Below are 21,004 nucleotides of genomic sequence, written 5' to 3'. Positions count from 1 at the left end.
GCGCCCCTCACCCCTACCCTCGAGACTCGTCACCTCAATGTGTATGGTTAAAAAGTTATAATTAGCTTCTTAAAGTTGTTTGTATATTTCATTTTTTGACATTTTCATAGAATTTATACACTAATTTTGAGAAAAACGACGATCAATATATTCAAATATTTTGGGGCATGAAACTCACATGCACATACGTGTTGTAGGCGAGTAAAACCACGACATGTGACATATAGATTCAAATTTCTACTTGCGAGTTTTCTTCGCTAGCTCTATAAATGGACCAATATGAGTTGTGATTTGTGACAATGGGCTAGAGTCTAGTCTGGGTTACATGTGTTTCTAGCTAGGTCTATATATATTAATCAGTGACGAAATTAAGATTTTCACCAAAGAAGGTTGAGTATAAGAAAAAGTAAGAAGGTGAAGAAATTGAGAGAGAATCAACATGTACAAATATAAATAAAAATTATTGAAGAGGTTCGAGTGAAATGACGTTATCTAACTCCGTCTATGATTGTTCTAGAGAGTATATATATGTAAATATATGATTATGATCTATTTATAGTATATATTTTTGCATTTGAATCATCTCATGTTGACGCATGTAAATTTTAGGAAATGGAAATTCAATTCCAGGCTTACTGTACATGTGGAGGAATAAAACAATCATAGCAATGCTAAATGTGAGGAATTGCACGGCAGGAATGTTTATAGAGGACGCGAACTTAGCAGCCCACGTCATGTTTAAGTCGTATATGACTAAGTCAGGATTAAGAGTTTGTAGTATTTTTGAAAATTCAGGAGTCGCGCTTTGAAATGCTTCGATTAGTGTGTCTGTAAGATGGTGTGGGAGGCCATTGGTGGTGTGGTAATGTGGAGGAAGATTAGGTAATGATGGAAGATGAAGCTCAACTAACTCTATTGATTGAGAGTGTTCTTTTGTGATATTTTTCTTGATGGAACTTAGGTTTATTGGAGTGGAACATAAATAAATATGAAAATTTCTTTTGGAGAGTTTTTTGGCTAGTTCTAAAAATGGCATAACTACATTAATGGTGTTTTTCTTCACATCCATTATCAATTTATGGTTTTTGTGTTGAATGAAAATATCTATATGATGATAATCTATTTATAGTGTACTATTGCATATTATTAATTGTGAGCATGACTTACATGGTGTATATTATAATAAAGTGTCCTAGATTATAATCAATATATATTATAAACAAAAAAGATCGTGTAAGCATTACTCTCTTTTGGTATATCTTTTATTTTAAGAGATTTAGTTTGTAAATTAATAAACGTATCTGAATTCGACCTGGGATGACAATGGGGCGGAGCGGATAGTTTTAAGGTTGTGCAGGGCAGACGGGATGCGAGTCTATGTGGTTTTATATGGGTTAAAATTGTTGCAGGTTAAGTTCAATCCGCCACCACCCCATTGACCATCTCTAGACTTCGACCGATCGTAAATTAAATTTTTTTTTTTACATTTTACATGTTTTGGTTTGGTTTTACGTGAAATTTAAAAATATAAAGAAGAATTTTTGAACTTATTATTGAAGTAAATAGATACACATGTGATATTCTTTTTAAAAGGTGAATAGAAGAAAAAACATTTATTTAATAACAAGTCAACTTAAGATTTGATTTCCAACGTGGTCCATGTTACTATGGTGTATATTATTTTGATTTTATGACTTCCTTTATATATATGATAGTGTCTAAATCATCGATTACTTAGGAAATACATAAATGTGCCAATATTCTTTCTTGAAATGACTTTTATTTTAAAAGAGATGTTTGTAAAAATTATTTCACGTATCTTAGTTTGACCGGATGAAATTCTTGTTAAGAAGTCTTATATCAGTATAGAAATGGGGAATTAATTTCTTTGTATATGGACTTAGATAAACCTCTCCTCATTAGCTAGCTTTTCAGGTTGACTTAGATTCAGGTGTCATATCTTTACATGACATCACAGTCAGGTTCATCATAATTTGTTGTGCACCGATGTTGGGCCCCATCTATAAGTGTTCACGCTCAAGTTGAGGTGTGGGTGTCCGGGGGAGTGCTAAGTAGTCCTACATCGATAGAGTGATAGAAAAGTTGTCTCCTTATATGGATTTGGACAAATCTCCCCTCGTGAGCTAGCTTTTGAGGTTGAGTTAGATCCAATTGTCATATCTTTACGATTTCTTGCACTAAGATTCGATCCTAACTCGGGACCCAATTCTATTTACCTAGACCTGTAATCAATTACGATTTCTTGCACTAAGATTTTCACCAAAGAAGATTGAGTATAAAAAAAATAAGAAGTTGAAGAAAGTGAAAGAGGTTCGAGTGAATTGACGTTATCTAACTCCGCCTATTAAGTCTATGATTGCTCTAGAAAGTATATATATGTAAATATATGATTATGATCTACTTTGAGTAATATATTTAACCGTTCAAATATATTATTTCTAATCTTGGTCATAATTGATTACGCATGAAATATATAAAAGTGGTGAAAATGAATTATATATTTATAAGAAAGAATAAAAGGATTGTTCCATCATTTTCTCTTTGAATGGCTTTTAATTTTGACTTTCGAAAAAAATAATTTACGTGTCCTAAATTGACCACCGCAAAGCTCTTTTGATTTTATACGCAAAGAAGTTTAAAACTATTTAATCATATATCCCTAATACATGCGACACATACTAGATAAATGTATTTATATGCATCTGGTTTGATCCGCATGTATCTAAGATATCAAATATATAAGAGAGTGACGAGAGAGATAAGGGAGAGGCAAGGGAGGCGAACGAGATTTATTGATGTATCTTATGTGAATATAATATATCTAGAATAAATCACGCCTAACTTTGACCACATGTATCAAGACATAATATCTGGCGCGCCACACAAAATCTGATAAGATTTATAAATACTATAAAATAAAGTGTATTAAATTAATTTATCTCCTAAATTAATTAAATTTGTGTAATTATCTCGAAATTTATGTAAGTTTCTTTGATATATATGACTTTGCATTTGATTGATTTTCAATTCCTTCTAGAGTAAAAAATAAATATTCTTTTTGTTCCAATTAGTTTGACACTTCTCCATTTCTTATTCCTCCCAAAATATAGATACTTTTCTATATTCATATAGTTTTAATTTATGGACTTACTCTTTTGTTGTTATGTTTATCAAATGACATATGGAATAATGGAATAGAAAAAAATAATTGAGAAAGAGAGTGTTTTGTAAAGTATTCTATATAGTTGTATATTCTATGCAACTGAAATTGAATGGGAAAATAGTATCCCATATAATAGTAAGTTCTATTTATTTATTTTGTCATATCGAATAAAAGAAAGTACTGAATTTAGATAAATTCGACAGACACAATCGACGCTAGAATTTGACTGTTTTATATCTATATTTTAGTTTTATTGAATTTAAGAAAATTAGCAAAATAAAAGAAAATCATTATTAATTTTTGACTTAATTATTTTATTTCGATCGATTTTGATCTTTGGGTTTATTAGTTAAGTATATTTAACTTTGAATTAATTTATACTTTGTGATTTTTTATCCCTAAAACTAATTGATGTTTATTAAGAAGTTAAAGCAATCAAAGTGAAGGATCAAAATAATTAAGTGTAGTTAAAGTTCAGTAATCTTTTGCCTGATTTTAATTATTATTTTTTAAAATTTAAGCAAAAAATGATTGAACTATAGGTTTACATAGATGAAGTTAAGGAAAAATAATTAAAATATAGACAGTACATAATTTTACTAATGTTCTAAAATAGTCTAGTGTAGTATGTAGAATAATCATCCAATAGAAATATATAGGGGTGTCTCAAGGGGTAGTAAAGCTAGAAAATTATTTGCTTTAGGCCCCAAAATTTTGAGGCTCAAAAACATTGTAAGAGTGAATTTTATGATTTTAATTTCACTTGAAACAATATATTAAAAAAAAAACTACTTATTTTTTATCAAGAATATTTTAAATTTTTTAATTAAACAACTTAAATCTTCATATTAATTAATAAAGTTTATACATCGATAACCAAAGTTATATATTGCAAACAAATGTCTTACCCCTAATAAACTAGAACTAATCATTACTCCTATAAACGATAATATTATTGTGTAAAGTTATATGCTTAATATCTTTTAAGAATATACACTAATAACAATTACATTTTTATGTCTCAATTTATATAACTTGCTTTTGTTTTAGTCCGTAAATGAACACATTTCTTATATTAAGTAACAATTAACTTTAATTGTATATGCCTTTCATTAAGGGTATAATGGATACTTTAAAGTTAATCGTAACTTTTTTCTTTTTTTATATTAAATTAATTGTTACTTAGTATAGAAATGTATCTTTTTTTTATCGATAAAAAGAAAAATAAATTATATATATTGAGACATAAGGAATACTTGTTATTCGATGTATACATGCTAAAGGTTTTAATTTGCACATGCATGATTATTTAATGGGCATATATTATGATTATTCTAACGAGAGAGTAATCCAGGGTTACGATAGTCATTCAGATTATATACAAGGCACGCGGGCGAGAGAGTAATCCAGGTTTAAGATAGTCATTCAGTTAAAATACAAGTCACGCTTTAATATTTAGATACATAATTATTTTATGTTAGAAAAAACAATGTATAAAAAATATAAATTGTGATATGAAAACCATAACAATTAATACATATATGATTTTATCAAATGAGCAAATTATAACTTATAACGTATTGAAATATCTGAATGTGCAGTATTAATAAATCATATATCTCTATATTTTTTAAAAATAAATGTTTGTGCAATAGTTCACTTCCGACAATTTTAGTTCATTGAACATGAATTTACATTCAATCCGAGTCCATTAGTTTTACATTTTTTAAATAATGAAATTTAAAAATATTTAAATTTGGGAGTTTGGTTAGACTTGACGTATGTCGATATATAACAAAATATTAGAGGGGAACATCTCTAAGAGGCAAAAATATGTTAGTTTTACATTTTTTAAATAATGAAATTTAAAAATTGCATCAAGAATATTGATATTTGATTAGTTAACTAATAAAGTGTAATAAAATAAAGATAACATGCTAAAATTAAGAAGAGAGTTAAAAAGAGAGACAAAATAGTAGTAGCTTCTCTCATTATTTTTTTTAAAAAAAAAATCTCTGTTAAATGTTGAGTATCTTATATTACAAGAAGAATATATATAGACTACAAACATGGGCGCAAAGTTATCTTATTTCAACATAGGGTCGGCAAATGAAATTATATTTTGGTGATTTGTTCGATCCGTCTATATCTTATTGATTCGTGGATGAGTGATTTTATATATGAATAAAATATGAGACTATACTCATATTTAAGCCATATACATATGAGTATTTACGAATAAAAATATTTTTTAAATCAATATGATACATATAAACCATTCATCACCAAACAATAGGTAACAACCATCCAGACAAAGTGTTATGGATTACATATATATATATATTTCCTCCATTCACTTTTATTTGTTACGATGGTTCACTTTTCAAGAATCTACATGAATTTAGTGTGAAAAATAGAATAAAATTGACTCTCGTAAAACAACAAGCATAAGAAGAAGAAAAAAAGGAGAGGTATCAATAAATATAAATTAAATGAAAACATAACATGGTTCAATGTGTTGTTTGATGGTTTTGACCTTTAGTGTATTTGAGGTTGCTAGTTCGAATCTGACTTGAGTTTTTTATATATCATTATTGAAAGAAATGACAACGAAACCAATTAGTTCACTCATATAATACACATTTGTAATCTTGAAAATAAAATAAGATGATTTATAAGAAGCTTTTTATACCAATAATATGTAGTGTAGTTTTGCTAACCTTCCAACAGGTGAAATACTGCTGGCTAATCCTCAACGTAACGATAATGATGATTCGAGTTCATCTGAATTTATTCTCACTATCACTCTGCTTGAATGGTTCAGAGGTTTGTGCTTGGAAGGTTTACACATTGTATAATCGAAAAGTCTTCTGTTCAGATATCTTGTGTCAAGTTAAACAGCACGTCCAGGCACACTCGAGAGAGGAGGAATCGAATCCTTATTGGATCCTCATACTACAGAAAAAAAGACTATCCTTATTGAATCGTTAGTGTGCAATTCAACCTTTTGTTCAAGAACTACGAAAATGTAGTATGTGTTTCTGATCATAGTCTTGGTCCTCTAGATATTTTAGACTTCAACTGTGTACGTAACAAGATTTCAAGTAAATATATTCAAAACACGCTTCATTTCAAAACGTTAAAGTTTACTAGTTCAATATGACAAGAAAATGTGTAATCGCAAAGGGGAAAGACTGTGTTAATGAAATGTTGAAGATCGAACCTGTTTTTCATAATGATGTCCTCTGGATCAACTTGCACGCACCTTAACTATTCAACCACTTGTTTGCCACCTGACCGAGTCAATCGTACACTCCTATAAGACGTGTGGGGTATCTGCTACCTCCCGCCAGCGTAGGTATTGAGTAACTCTGTCATCTAAAACTTAGACGGATGGAAAGAGAGAGAGTACCCATCTTTTCACAAATATAGGTTTTTCCGATATGTTTCTTGCATCCTCTCTACCTTCGAAAGGTAGGGTTAAGGCTGCGTACGCACCACCCTCTCCGGCCCTCGTTTTTGGAGTTACACTAGGTACTAGGTATGTTGTTGTTCATTTTTCTTGCATCATGGTATAATGCAAACACAACCTTTGATCAGTTCATGTCCATCCTAAGCGCCTCCATCACCTGTCTTAACCATGTCTCCGTCCGAATGTCGTTTCTGCAAAAAAAAAATTGAATCAAATCAACCGTATCATACCGAATATCGACCAAAAGGAGGGATGCAACATGAGGACTTTGTAGGAGATCACTCATCCTAGTACTACTCTTGCCCAAGTACACTTAACTTTGGTTATTTGTAACAATCTAATTTTGGTATACAAAAAATTAAATTCTTCTTTCCATGTGTTAACTAGAACTTAAATGTTCAAAACTTACTCTCAACAACAAAAGCTTCAACCAATTTTCGAAAGACAAGACATGAATACACAAAAAACCAACCTCACCGCGAATATCCACATCACAGTTCTTGTCGTCATCTCCTCTTCCACCCTGTTTTTCCACGTCTCTTTCGTAACTCGTTATATCCAATTCATACACGCAATCATATTTTCTCATTGTGCTTGCCACGTTATGATCTCCATTTTGTATCGATGGTTGAGCTTCAACAAGTAGTTTTATATGTATATATATATATATGTATGTATACCTCCTTCTTTCAGCTAGATAATAAGCCCTCTCCTTTTGTATCGTCTTCTTCCCAATGTGGTAACTCCTGTTTGTTCTGCTTGAATTCCTCAAATAGGATTTCCTTTTCGTGCTTACTTGGTAAGTCCCTTTTTTTCAACTTGAATCTAAACTACGATTCAAAATCCCTCAATCTTGATGGAAGAAAGAAAGAAAAACATCAGAATTGTGATGTTTCCATGGTTAGCTCGAGGTCATATCAGCGCATTTCTAGAGCTAGCAAAGGCACTTGCAAAGAGAAATTTCATAACTTACCTCTACACAACACATGCTAATCTCGCTTACTTCAAAGACACACTCTCTCCCGAAGAAACTAGACACGTTAAGCTAATGGATATCGTACTCCCGTATTTGCCTCATCTTCCTCGTACTTCACACACCACAGCTGGCCTTCACCCCCATCTCATCAACACTCTGAAACTGATCTTCCTTAAGGGAAAACCCGACTTTTTCACCATTCTTGAAACTCTAAAACCTGATCTGATCATCTATGATTTTCTCCTACCATGTATTCCTTTAATGGCTTCTACATTGCATTTCCCAGCTGTCCTGTTTCTCACCTCTGGTGCTGCAGCAAACAGTTATCACTATCATGTTAGAGATAACAATCCAAGTATTGATTACCCTTTTCCTGAAATCTTCTTCAAGGATCATGAACATAGGAGAAACAAGAGAGTATTCGATTCTCTCGAGGATGATGGCATTGACGAGAAACATGGTATCACGAGGTGCTTTGAAAGATCGAAAGGGATCATCTTGATCAAGACTTTCAAAGAGCTAGAAGGTAAGTTTATTGATTACCTCACGTTTTTGTTTAACAAAAGGTTTGTTCCTGTTGGACCTCTCGTTCGAGCATTTGATCAAACAGATGGTGGGGAGTATAATGATAAGATCATTGAATGGCTCAATGAGAAAGAGAAATGTTCAACAATTTTTATTAGTTTTGGGAGTGAACTTTACTTCACCAAAGAGGAAATTCAAGAAATGGCACTAGGGTTAGAACTTAGCATGGTGAATTTCATATGGGTGATTAGATTTCCGGGGAGTTATAAAATGGAGATTCGAGAAGTTCTACCTGAAGGGTTTTACGAGAGAAATTGGAATAGAGGGTTAATAGTTGAAGAGTGGGCCCCACAAGGGCGAATTTTGAAGCATTCGAGTATTGCCGGATTCGTAAGTCACTGTGGATGGAATTCAGTAATGGAGGCGCTTAGTTGTGGTGTTCCAATTATAGCCTTGCCCGTGCAACATGAGCAACCACTTAACGCGAGGCTATTGGTTAATGAGGTAAGGGTAGGATTGGAAATTCCTAAAGATGAAGAAGGAAAGTTTAGCAAAGAAGGAGTGGCTAAGGTTGTAAGAGAAATGGTGTTTGAGAAAAGGGGAGAGAGTGTGAGGAAAAAAGCAAAGGAGTTTGGTGAAAAAATGAGAGAAAATGGAGAAAATGACATTGAGAGAGTGGTGGATGAATTGGTTGATCTTTACAAGAACTCATTAAGGCCTACCTACTACTATAAACGACGATACTAAAGATATTATATCATAATATATCGTATCTTTTTTTTCTCTAGGTCTACCTACTACTATAGATGACGCTACTAAAGAGGCCTAAGAAGCCTAGTGTATTGTATCATATTTAGTTTTCTTTTTTTAAAAAAAAAAAATGATGTTTGAATCAACTGATATGTACTTCAACTATCTAAGGTTAACGTAATAAAAGTTTTGGTGATTTTTGCTTGTTTTAATGCCCATCTTACATCTTACAACAAGAAGTGACGCAAAATATCTATATTAGAAAAGAGTTTTGAGTTATGTATATTATCAATATAAGAAATTTTTAAGGATCGCCTTTTCTTACTATCATAATTACATATAGATATCATTTGAACGACCCTATTTGTATTAAAATTACAATAACGGTGTATATAACACAAAACACTAAAAAATAAATATAAAAAATGTAACTCTCTCTCCCTCTATGGGGTATGAAAGGATGGCATATGCTTATTTTTCATTATTGTATCATTCTAATTGCCAAAGAAAGGATTAATTATTTAATTATAGTAGACTATAGTTGACTCTAAATTAATCACTCAACTCACTTCACAACCCAATTATAAAAAATTATAACAAGATAAAAAGCCTTCATGTTGAAAATTGACTCACTTGTAATAGAAAAACAAATAAACAATATAATAAAAAAAAAGGCTCCCTCAGCCTGTTATTCTCATTCATTCATTCATGGCTTCTTTCAAACATTTCTCAGAAGTAATATTACATGACAAAGACAGTAAATTTAAAGGTCGAACTCATCAAATTTAACTCCGAGATCTACCTCTACCCGAGGGGGCACCTATCCGTTGAGCCGAAAGGAAATGAAAAATGAGAAGAACAGCCAATATCAGATGTCATACAGTAAATTACACAGTACAGGTTACATCCTCTTTACCTCATGTATGAGCCATCAAGAAAATGAGAGGAATTTACAACTCTGCATCAGCAGCTACTGAAAACATTTGATAGCAACAAATAAGTGAAACAACACCAGGAAACAATAGGCTAAAAAGGAAAATAAAATTATTTCCACCAGAACCATAAAACTTTGTAGACCTGCCACAGAATGTCTTATCCAGATGAACCAGATATCCTCAGTACATGCAGAGACGGAAACATGACTTTCAATCTCCCGGGAGTCTGGACAGACTGCCATGGTGTCCTCCCTCATCGACCAAAGCAGCACAAATCAGGTCAAGAGTAGATAATATAACGCGAGAATCACATTAAGGGTGTGCCTGGTAATGACAGAAGTCATTTTCCAGAAAATGTTTTCCGAAAACATTTATTAAGAACTGTTGTGCTTTGATGAAAATTGAGTATTAAAGATTGCTAATAATATATCTATTAGTTAAGAGTTGAGATGATGGGAAGATGAGTCATTCTCCCCTTTTCGCAAAAACTGTTCTCCGGAAAAATAGTTTCTGGCAACCAAATACCAAAAATTGCCTTCTTTTTAACATTATAAGGATCATCATCTATAATTAAAATTGACTATTTATTGAAAATGTTCTCCAAAAAATATTCCAGTTCCAAACACACCTTAAGTCAAGCATAAACCTCTTCAAGAAAGTTCAGATGATGAGCAGCAACTTTTGTCATTAATAATCTCGATTTATATTTGATAATATCATAAAAGTATAACAAGTATAACATTCCTTCAAAGAAAGAAATGTATTTCTTGAATCAATATTGAGATAAGTACTGCCTCCGGAAACAGCAAATTTACTTTTAACCTTGCTATACTAAATATCTTCCAAATGTTCCAGGAATATGCTAAATTGTGTTGTTAGCTCAAAGAACCATAACTGTACAGGAGTGCTGAAAAGCATACATTTTTCGCATATGCAATGTATATTAATAATATTACCCTGTTAGTACAAAGGCTATCAATCCAAAACTCTTACGACTGCTAAGTGACGAATATTGTTAAATTTAATTAAGGGGCATTAACTGCAACCACATTCAGTTATGTGAACTCTCTCCGTACTAGCCAACAAAAAATAGATATGTTTCTAACTAATGTTCTACAGAAAGACAACACATACTTCTGTATGTACAGGAAGTCCGTTGATTGTCAAGGGAAAAGTAAGCACAACTTCAATCGGATAGCTAGCAATAACAGATATATATCATAAGATCTTATACAATAGGTCCGACATCTTATAATTTCACTTCCATTGGAAAAACCAGATTAGTGAAGTTGAACTTAACCAGACAAAACAAATCATGAAGCTGTAAAATAGTAATAGAACAAGCCATGAATTGTCTTATCTGAGACAGACGTTGCATGAGTCCTCTCTATGGCCAGGAGAGGTGCTGCAAATGCAAGCATCATCTTTGGACTTTAGGAGGCAAAGGATGCATGCATCCCAATGTCGCCCTGGAAAATGTACATGTTCCATGAATAAAAAAATTCAGAAATAAATACACATGCTTCCAGATTGCGATGAGACCAAAGAAATGAGTAAATAAAGTCCATAAGTATGTTACAACAAGGTGCAAAGAATTCACCAAATTCAGTGCTTGATTAGAAGCTTCTGAAGTCTGAACAGATGAACAAAATTGTTCTATTTTCATCAAAAAGATGGCGCTCCATATATAAGAGATACATTATATCCTAAAAGCTAAATGTCTTCTTATGCATGCATTCACTCTGGATTTCTTACAATTCAGAAAACAATTATTCAGAAAAAGTTAAATGTCTCCTTAATTGAAGAAAGAATTTTGTTTGTAACATTTAGACTTTGACATTTCGATAGCATGAATGTCGTTGACTAGATCATGAATGAGGCTGTTACTTGAAAATACAGAAACTACTTCAGAAATAATAACACGAGACTTTTTTCAGTCTTTCATTACAAAGTTCAAAGAAGTATGAATTTAAGAATAATTGAGTCGATTTCTTTCCAGGAATATACGGCATGATAACATAGTTACAAATTGGCCAACTGTCTACAAAGTGGAGATTAACGACAAAGAGAGAATTAACAAATGTGTCACCTATTTTCATGCTTTTACAATGCTACTCAAGTCAAAACATAGATGTGGTCCTACCATAAAAAAGAAAGCCAAAACGGAGAAATTAATTATCAACTGACATGAATACCAGTTCCAGAAGAAATTAAAGTCCTCAGCTCTGTTAAATGTTCGTCATTTGAAATATGAAGTGCAATGCGGAGATTTGTCAGTAACGCTTCTTGTTCCCAACTCAAGGGACCAGAAGCATACAATGCCTCCAAAGTGCAGCGATAAGCATGCAACTCCAAGTCACGAATATTCCCTGCTATATTTTTCTCCGAAGAAACACGGCAGCTTTCCTCCTCATGTTCTTCTGCTGAACTTTGAAAGGACTCTGCATCACTGCACAGAAGATCAGGTACTTGACAATGAACTTCAGCTGAAAAACTAGAAATTTTATTTGGACTCTCATGATTAATACTACAACTACCAACAGAGCATGCATCACTATCAGAATCATTAGATTCTCCAATTCTTGCAGGGGAATAGCCATTGGTACCACTTCTTTTTGCAGGGTTTGATCCATAATATCCATCAGACCAATTGTTAAATGAAGCACTCACATACTTCTCATCCATCCTATTTCCGTTCAACCTGGTAATATCATGTGTGTTCCCCTCCAAGGCAGCCGGAACTATTTTACGTCTCTTAAAATCTCTCTCACCTTCCACTACCTCCTGAATGTTTCTAGATGATTCGTCTGGCACCCTCTTCAGCAACACCAAAGAGCTAGCATTACACTTCTTCCTTTTAAGATTTCCCTGAGCAGCCAAATCTCCATCTCTAACATGAAATCCATTCCTAGCACTTAAGACAATGCTCACCTTTTTATAAGATCTTTGAGCAGGAAGCTGGTCAGGTTTCGCACACGTTCCAGATCCCTGTAAGTGAAAACCAACATAGGGTCAATAAATGAATCACAAAGAAGGGTTTTACTTTCCAATAAGACATTTCCTAAACAATGAAACAAACAACCAACAATAAGCAAAATAAATAAAGAGGTTTGTATAAAAGGCCAAAACACCAAAAAAATAAACAAAACTTGCACAAATTCCCAGACATCATTAAGAATTTCTATCTGATAAATTTAATAGATAAGAGTGGGATGCTTAATTTCTTCTGTCAATATTACTAGCTAATAAAGTCAATATTCAAAACAAAGAATGAAGAAGGGCGGGCCAGATTAAAGACTTGCCTTTCCAATCAAGTGCCATTTTTCATCTTGCCAGCATTGTCGCACTCTGGTGTTCGATCTATGAACTCTAATCTCCTGTGAACATCCAGTTGGGTGTACTAAATAATAGTTTCTATTGGAAACCTTCACAATAATAGCAGTTTTCCAACAACGATCATCAAACACCTCGATAATTTGACCACTTTGCCCATTCTCCACACCCTTTGAAGGAAGGGGGCATGGTCTGATCTCCCTCCTCGAAACCCTCTCAGCCCTCGCTTCACTTTCCGTACAAGGATAATAATCATACCTCACAGAGTAAGTATGTCCATTACCCGATACGATCTCTGCAGGACACCATGATACAGGTGAATCCTTCCTGTTCATCACCTCAACTTTACTTCCTTTTTTAAACCTCATGACTATAATCCAAACCAAAACCAATACCCTGATTTTCACAAAGAAAACAACAGTTACACATCGAAACCCGAAAAAGCTTGTCCAAGTAGAAATAATATCAGATCAAACTTAGAAATGAACAAAAATGCCATTAAAATCAAAACATAATTTGACTAAATCCAAAGTAATACACAACAGAAAAACATCAAAATTGTTTCTTTTACATCAGATGATTCACATAACAAAATTTCTACTCAAACCCCCAAAAATGAACAAGCTCTAAGCACACAAAAAATAAACCCACAAAAATAAAATTAAAATAAACCAAAAAGTACTAATTTTTTTCAAAAATACTAGATGAAATCGCATTGATCAAATTTTTAAATAAAAAATTCAATGAACAAACTACAGTAGGCACTAATCACAAACATATATACAAAAACTAAACAAATTAATAACAAAAACTCAAATCTTTACCAATGAATTGCAAAAAAAAATCAAAAAATTACGAAAAAATTCAATCGATTCAAACAATTAGGTATAACAAATTCAAACAAAAATACATAAAATTAAAGACCTTTTCTTGAAATTGATGAAATATTTCAGCTTATGAAGTTGTTGATCGCAACTTAGATTGATTTATCGAAGAAATCAAATGAATTTTCGCTTTTTTTTCGATTTGGGTAAATGGTATTTTTTGTGTTCTAGGGTTTGGTCATTGGGGAAGAAAAAAATATTTAATAAGAAAAATAGAAAATAATTCAAATATTTATATTTTTTGAGAAAGAAAAAAAGAAAAAATATTGAAAAGGGTATTATGGGAAGATAATGAAGTATTTGATTCCAAAATTTGATCCACCAGAAAAACTTGAAAGGGCCCCACAAAAAAATGCACACTTTTTATGTTTGTTTCAAAGAATATTTTTATTAATATTATTTTTTTAATGGTTACTTACAAGTTACAAATCCATTTTGTGTGACATGAAAATATTCTCCACATAAATATATTTTTTTGGCACACGATCGTCATTTATCGAGGACATGACTTTAAATAAAATAACTATAAAAATTAACGATCGAAATAAAAGGTTAGATTCGTCTCAGAATAAGTATCATTTTAGAAACTTCACAGTTTTGTATTTTAAATCACTTTTTCTTAAAGAAACGTCTGATAAATAGGAGTAATTTGGTCAATTATACATTTCATTCATTATTTTACTTGATCGACGTGAAATGAGCTTTAATGACGCTTATTTTGCGATGGAATACCTTTCTATTATCTTATTTTGTGATTTTTATTAGTATATATTTTTCTACGATTAACGTATATTTGTTATTGTTGTTGTTTTCTCTACAAAAATAAATTAATATGACTTAGTCAATGTGTTTAGAATTGTTTTACTTGGGTAAGATTTTTTTGAAAATAATATTTATATCTTTACAAGATAGGATTGAGATTGTATATATATCATTTTATCCGAAATACACTTATCAAATTACTTTAAGTATATTATTATATTATCATTGATGACATTATTTTATTTTGTACGATCTTCATATTATTGAAAAATGATCAGATTTTGGAAAATAATTATAGTATGAATTTTGATATATAATTTTTTTTCATAAAACTTTATTTTGCTAATTTTGTATTGTATCATTTAGCTAATGAAATATGGGATAACTTAGCAAATTAAATACCTTGATTTCATTTTTCTATTTTTATTTGCTTTAAAACAAAGTTAAGTTACCAAACTTTGATCTTAAAACGCCATATATTTTATGTTTAATACAAAATTATATAAATATCCGCCAATAGAAGTAAATGCACAACTAATCCAGTAATTAATCCTCATATTGCAATCTCTAAAAGGTAAGTTCATTATAACATTATTAATATATTATAGATTAAATATCTAAATAACTTTTTAAATTTAATACGATTGATAAATTTGATTTGTAACTTAATTAGCAATTACGATACACATATCAACTTAATAGAAACGTGTCTCTTAAACAATGAAGTCAGAAAAACCAATTATGTGAGCGTTACTTGTCGATTATATACATGATGTTATATGAGATTCAAGATAACACGCAATAAATAACATTCTAACACTAGATAGGAAATAAGGAGAAAAAAAAATAGATTTTAACATAGAAATAATAATTAGAAAATAATTTAATTAATTAGATAAAAGTAAATATTAATTCAAGAATGAAGAGAAATTGAACCTATACAAAGAAATATATATACTTACCTAAGTAATCGAACATGTTTAATTGATAAAATTAATGAATGTTTCTCAAAAAATTTAAAAGAGCTTGAACATCAAATGTTCATTCCAAAATATTATGTTCGTTTTAATTTGTTTGTCCTGATTTGATTTGACATGAAGTTTAAAAGAGTAAAAAAAAAATTAAAATGGTATAATCTTAAATTAAATATATGTTTAATATACCATAATGTTATTTAATTTTATGTTTTAAACCTGTCAAGTGAAAAATTAAAATTAAAGACTTGCTTATAAAACAAACAAAAAAAGAGGTAACTTTTATTTAGACGAATAAAAAAAATATGACAAACAAATTGAGAGTTTGAGATAGATGAAATATTCTATTCTTTCTTCTCCCGTAGTCCTCGTTACATGTGTCTAAAATCAAGGGTGGATCCTATTTTATAGTACCGGATTCATCTAAAGATATAGATAATATTTCTGACGTAAAACATAAATTTATCTATAAAAATTTACTAAAATTGTTTTTATAAATTTAAAAACATTATGGTTAAAATAGTAAGACTCTTTAAAGATTAAATTTATATTATTTTAGTTTTGAATTCACCTCGATTTATAATATCATAACAACATATTTTATGACTAGAATGACTTCGATCTCTACATATCTATATTTTCTTGCTCTCAACGTCATTCGCTTAATGAGCGTCAATTTAAATAATCTTTTTATAAAGTTAATATGTTAAAAATAGAATTTTAATATTAAAAATTATACGAAAAATGCTATTAAATTTCACTTCTTTTCATTTCAATATAATTGAAAAAAATATATTTTAAATTATTAATCAAAATTTATATAATTTAAATCTCGAACACGAGACATGAAACCTTCCTAATTTTGTTCAATTATATGGACAGTCAAAATTGACAAAAAGTAAGAGACCAAAAGGAGAATTATTATGCACAATAATAAGATGAAAACATAAAGAAAAGTTTGACAACCATAAAGAGAATTAGTCCAAAGTTTGGACTAATTATAATAAAATATTATTGCAAATTGAACCAACCCTTAAATCTAATAAAATATTTTGCCATCAATGGTTAAATGGAATTTCAAAGGTCCAAAGTTTTTTTTATTTTTCTGTCAAATTTTAATTTGGAGTGTACTAATTTAGATTTAGGTCAAATATGATTTACTTAAATGAAAAATGTTTTTAATATAAATTTTTTATATTTATAATCTGGATCTTATTCATTCCACTACAATCTTCGTTCATAAAAGGTCAAAAGGATAGGACAATAACAAAACCATGTTTTTCCATGTAGTTTTGGACCTTGGAATAGTATGAAAGTTTTATCTTAATTAGCAAATTAGTGCACTAATTTCACACAAATGCTTATTAATAAAAGTGCAAGAGTTTTTTTTTTTTTTGGTTAAAGTCCTTTTGATCATGAAATTAGGGACATACAATAGTTTTGATTAAAGAAAAACTAATAGAGTTAACGGTTAATAACAAACTTAAAGTATTTTGAATTTTCAAATGTTTATCAGGTGTGCGAGTTTTTTATTAAAAGTATCATGAAATATTTGTCAAACCCCCCCACCCCCCTTAATTATCAGATATTCATTTTTTTTATAGTAAAAATATCATTAATATTCAGGTAGAAAGTGAACAATAAATAAGTAAAGATTATTTTAATAAATATTTAATGATGTTTCAGATAAAAAATTGATGAATATAATTTAGATATAAAACTTAAAAAATTAAAAAAATATATTTTTGTGAACTAAGAATAGGATATTTGTTAATGTGCATGTGTCATCACATCAAAAATATAAAATATATATTATAATAGTAGTTTTTTGCAACTATCGAAAACCTCATTATAAAGAAACTAAACATGCATATTATTAAATTAAATAGTTGTTAATTAATTAAAGAGTTGATATATACTAGGATAAATACTTTATCCATCATAGAAGTTATCTCAACCCAAATGACAGATCTATATGGTTGTCAAAATCTTATCATACAATTTATTCTCTTCTTAATAATTTTTAATTAGTAAAATTTAACTCTAAAATTAATAAGTACTACCTAATATATAGTTATTTTCATTGATAATTTCCTTTTCCTTGGATTATTCTATGCATAGACCAATTAGGTCAAATAACCGAATTTTTAAATAATGTTAATTCAAGCAAAAAGTAAAATACAAATAACGATATTTTCAGTATAATCTCACAAAATAACATTTGGAAAGAACAAAATGTGCGTAAACTTTATCTCTCTAACATAGATAGAGATCAGATTGTTCCGAAAAATCCTTGGCTTAAGAGAAACCGTCCCAGAAAAAATAGTCTTGAAAAAGTATTAAAAAAAATAAAAACAATAGAATATTCAAGATGCAAAAATAACAAATAGTAACGTAAATCAAAAGACAAAAATTTATGGACAGAAGAGAAAAAGGTAAAATGTAATGCAATTACATAAATTGTGATTATAAGTTCATTATATTTGAAAAATTAGCGTGACTTTATTGCAAAATAAAAGTGTTCTAGATACTATATTTTATATGGTTTGAATAATTGTTCCACACAATTGGCTTTTTTTTAAAAAAATAAATAGAAAATTGTGTTGATCATAAATTGCCTCTGTAAATTATGTAATTCAGTAGCTTTTTCGTAAACTCTATATTTGTGTTACAAGATTATTTAACTGAAGATTATATAACAAAATTGATTGTCGGTTGTTAATGAAATTTAAAACCTCAAACTCTTAATTCTGACTTCACCACTGATTAATGTATATATTGTTTGATGTGTATTCTTCTTCTTTTTTACCGGTTGTTCAATATTTGATATTGACTTTAAGATTTGATTAATCGATTATATTTTTGATAAGTTTCATTTTAAGGGATATAGTATATTTTATCAAAAATAATTACGTATTGAAATTTCTAATTAAAAATAAAGAAATACTTTACTTAAAATGAACATGTCACCAATTTCATAACATAACCAATTTTTAAATCCATTTTTTTTTGCAATTTTTTTTTAAAAATCACTTTTTCCATCTCTTTCATCATATTTAATAAAATTAATAGAATTTTGTTGTTTTGTTAACCACTTTTGTTGCCAACTTCTTTTGTCTAGTAGCACTTTATTTTCATCCACTTAACACAAAAATGTCATATGGTGCAAAATTAAATTATCTAACATGTTATGTTGCTTTGAGTTTGTTGGTACGAAGGAAAATATTTTTTAAAATAATAACTGATTTTACTTTTTTTTAATGTATTTTAAAATTGTTTATATATAATTCAGATAAATATTATGAGAGATGTTGATTGAATGGTAAGGATATATGAGGAGATAAGGTTTGTAACTTGAGGGTGAAAGTGACTCGTAAAAACTTGTTTTTTCTATTTTCGTTAAAATTATTTTCCTCATTTTAAGCGATTTATTTTCCTAGATAAAAATATTTTTTCATTACCAACGGACAAAATTTACCTGCATCGGGTGTTTACACCAAGCCAATACATGCATGTCATTGTGGTGAAATTTATTGTTCGTTTTATTTTATTAAAACACATAATAATAAAAATTGTATTAACTTAGTGTAAACATCGTAATTTTCTTTTTATCCTGTGATATCAGATTCATTATTGGAAATTTTGAAAATCCCATTAATTGCAAAATGCAGCATAAGGCAAGTAATGACACAATTCATAAATAATTTACTTATGTTGTTTTAGTACGTAGAGGTATTAAATAAATATTTATAGATTGATGACTTATTCGAAAATTTTAAATTTGAATTTCGAGTATGCAGTTACGCATAAATACAAATTAATCTGAGTTCAAAGAGGAGACATCAAACCCCAAATAAAAAAATCAAGAAAAAGGTATTATATCGAGATGTAAACGTAAAAATTTGTGCACAAATTTATATTTAATTACGTTTCAATAGAAATATCAAACATCCGATAAAAAACGCGAAAAAAAACTAGAACAAGTTTATAGACTATCCCCAAAATAAGGTATCATATTGAAATTTTGTCCTTGAAGATATATTCTTAACCATATGTTAGGTGTGAGTTGTGATTGACTATTTATTTCTAAAAATTAACAAAATTAAAAAAATTGAACACATAAATTTAAATTCTAGATTTGTTTCACAGGACACCACTTTGTCATTTTTTTTTATAACTAGTTATGTATTTTTATAAGTCAAAATAAAAATAGTTTATAAATATAAATGCTTAATATACATATCAATATAATAACCACTTAAACTTTTCAATAAAATTTATTCAGATACCTAAACTACAATTTGTTTCAATTAAGCACGTGAACATATAATAATGTAATTCTATTAGACAATTTCAATTTAAACTTTGATAAAACGTATGGTGTCAAATACCTATTAGTGAGTAGATAATTAAGTTAATCAATTACTTAAAATAAGTCTACTCCTTTAATTATACACATTAACCTCAATAAATCGTAAAAACTCAATTCAGCTCTATTTGAGGTTGGTGTGTACGTATAATTAATAGAGATGACATATTATATATGATTAACTTAACTACCTAGCTAATCGATACTTGAAAAGACGCACAACATTTTATGTAGTCACGTGCTCATTTTATATATATATTATATAAAATTCATTAACAAATTTAAGATATTGTCGACATATTAAACCAAACACAGAAGAAAATGAAACCACATATCATTATAGTGATCTATTCATTATTCACTTTGATACAATTCGTAAATTTTTTATTGTTAGACACCAAATAAATTCACCTTTACCATAATTTGAAGTAAGAAATGATGAGGTGAAGACATTTAAGTTAATAAAAAAGCACACATATCATTATTTTTATTAATCTGTTATAAATATCGAGTATAAGTAAATTATTACCGATAAACATAAATCACTTGTCAATTCAAACTAAAAACAACCCCATCAAGTATTTGAAGTAACAAACACTCGAATGAATCAAAATAACAAACCACATAGCCTACCTCTTTCCTTGAAGCAAAAGCCTATTTTAACATTTGCTTATTAAATTAATAGACAATTCATTCTATATTTATATATGCAAAATATATTTATGTATGCAAAAATACATTTCTAGGCTATACTTTAAAGTTGTAATAAAACTTAAGTCATATAGGAAAAAAAAATGTGTAACCTTTGAATTGTTTTGAAGTCAAGAAAAGAAGTTAGGA

At 29.6% G+C, this 21,004-nt stretch overlaps 1 long non-coding RNA gene and 2 pseudogenes across 2 annotated transcripts; all 3 read right to left on the bottom strand.

Moving 5' to 3' along the window:
• The window catches only part of LOC107004367, a 2,801-nt pseudogene extending 1,752 nt beyond the window's left edge, over positions 1–1,049 (bottom strand).
• Positions 1,050–5,743: 4,694 nt separating this feature from the next.
• Positions 5,744–8,992, bottom strand: LOC114074870. Its single transcript, XR_003575216.1, has 2 exons — positions 7,129–8,992; positions 5,744–6,847 (listed from the first exon to the last, which is right to left on the bottom strand). It is a non-coding gene; the product is annotated as an uncharacterized LOC114074870 (long non-coding RNA).
• Positions 8,993–9,567: 575 nt separating this feature from the next.
• On the bottom strand, positions 9,568–14,267 carry LOC107004919 (annotated as a pseudogene). The gene is made up of 4 exons (XR_001454795.2): positions 14,100–14,267; positions 13,145–13,571; positions 12,038–12,830; positions 9,568–11,311 (listed from the first exon to the last, which is right to left on the bottom strand). The product of XR_001454795.2 is annotated as an uncharacterized LOC107004919 (transcript).
• Between the last annotated feature and the right edge of the window lie 6,737 nt (positions 14,268–21,004).

Source organism: Solanum pennellii, chromosome 11 (genome assembly GCF_001406875.1).
Source record: "Solanum pennellii chromosome 11, SPENNV200".
In the NCBI taxonomy this organism is placed as follows: Eukaryota; Viridiplantae; Streptophyta; class Magnoliopsida; order Solanales; family Solanaceae; genus Solanum; species Solanum pennellii.
Note: the sequence above shows the minus strand (reverse complement) of the source record. Positions and strands in the feature narration are given on the sequence as shown.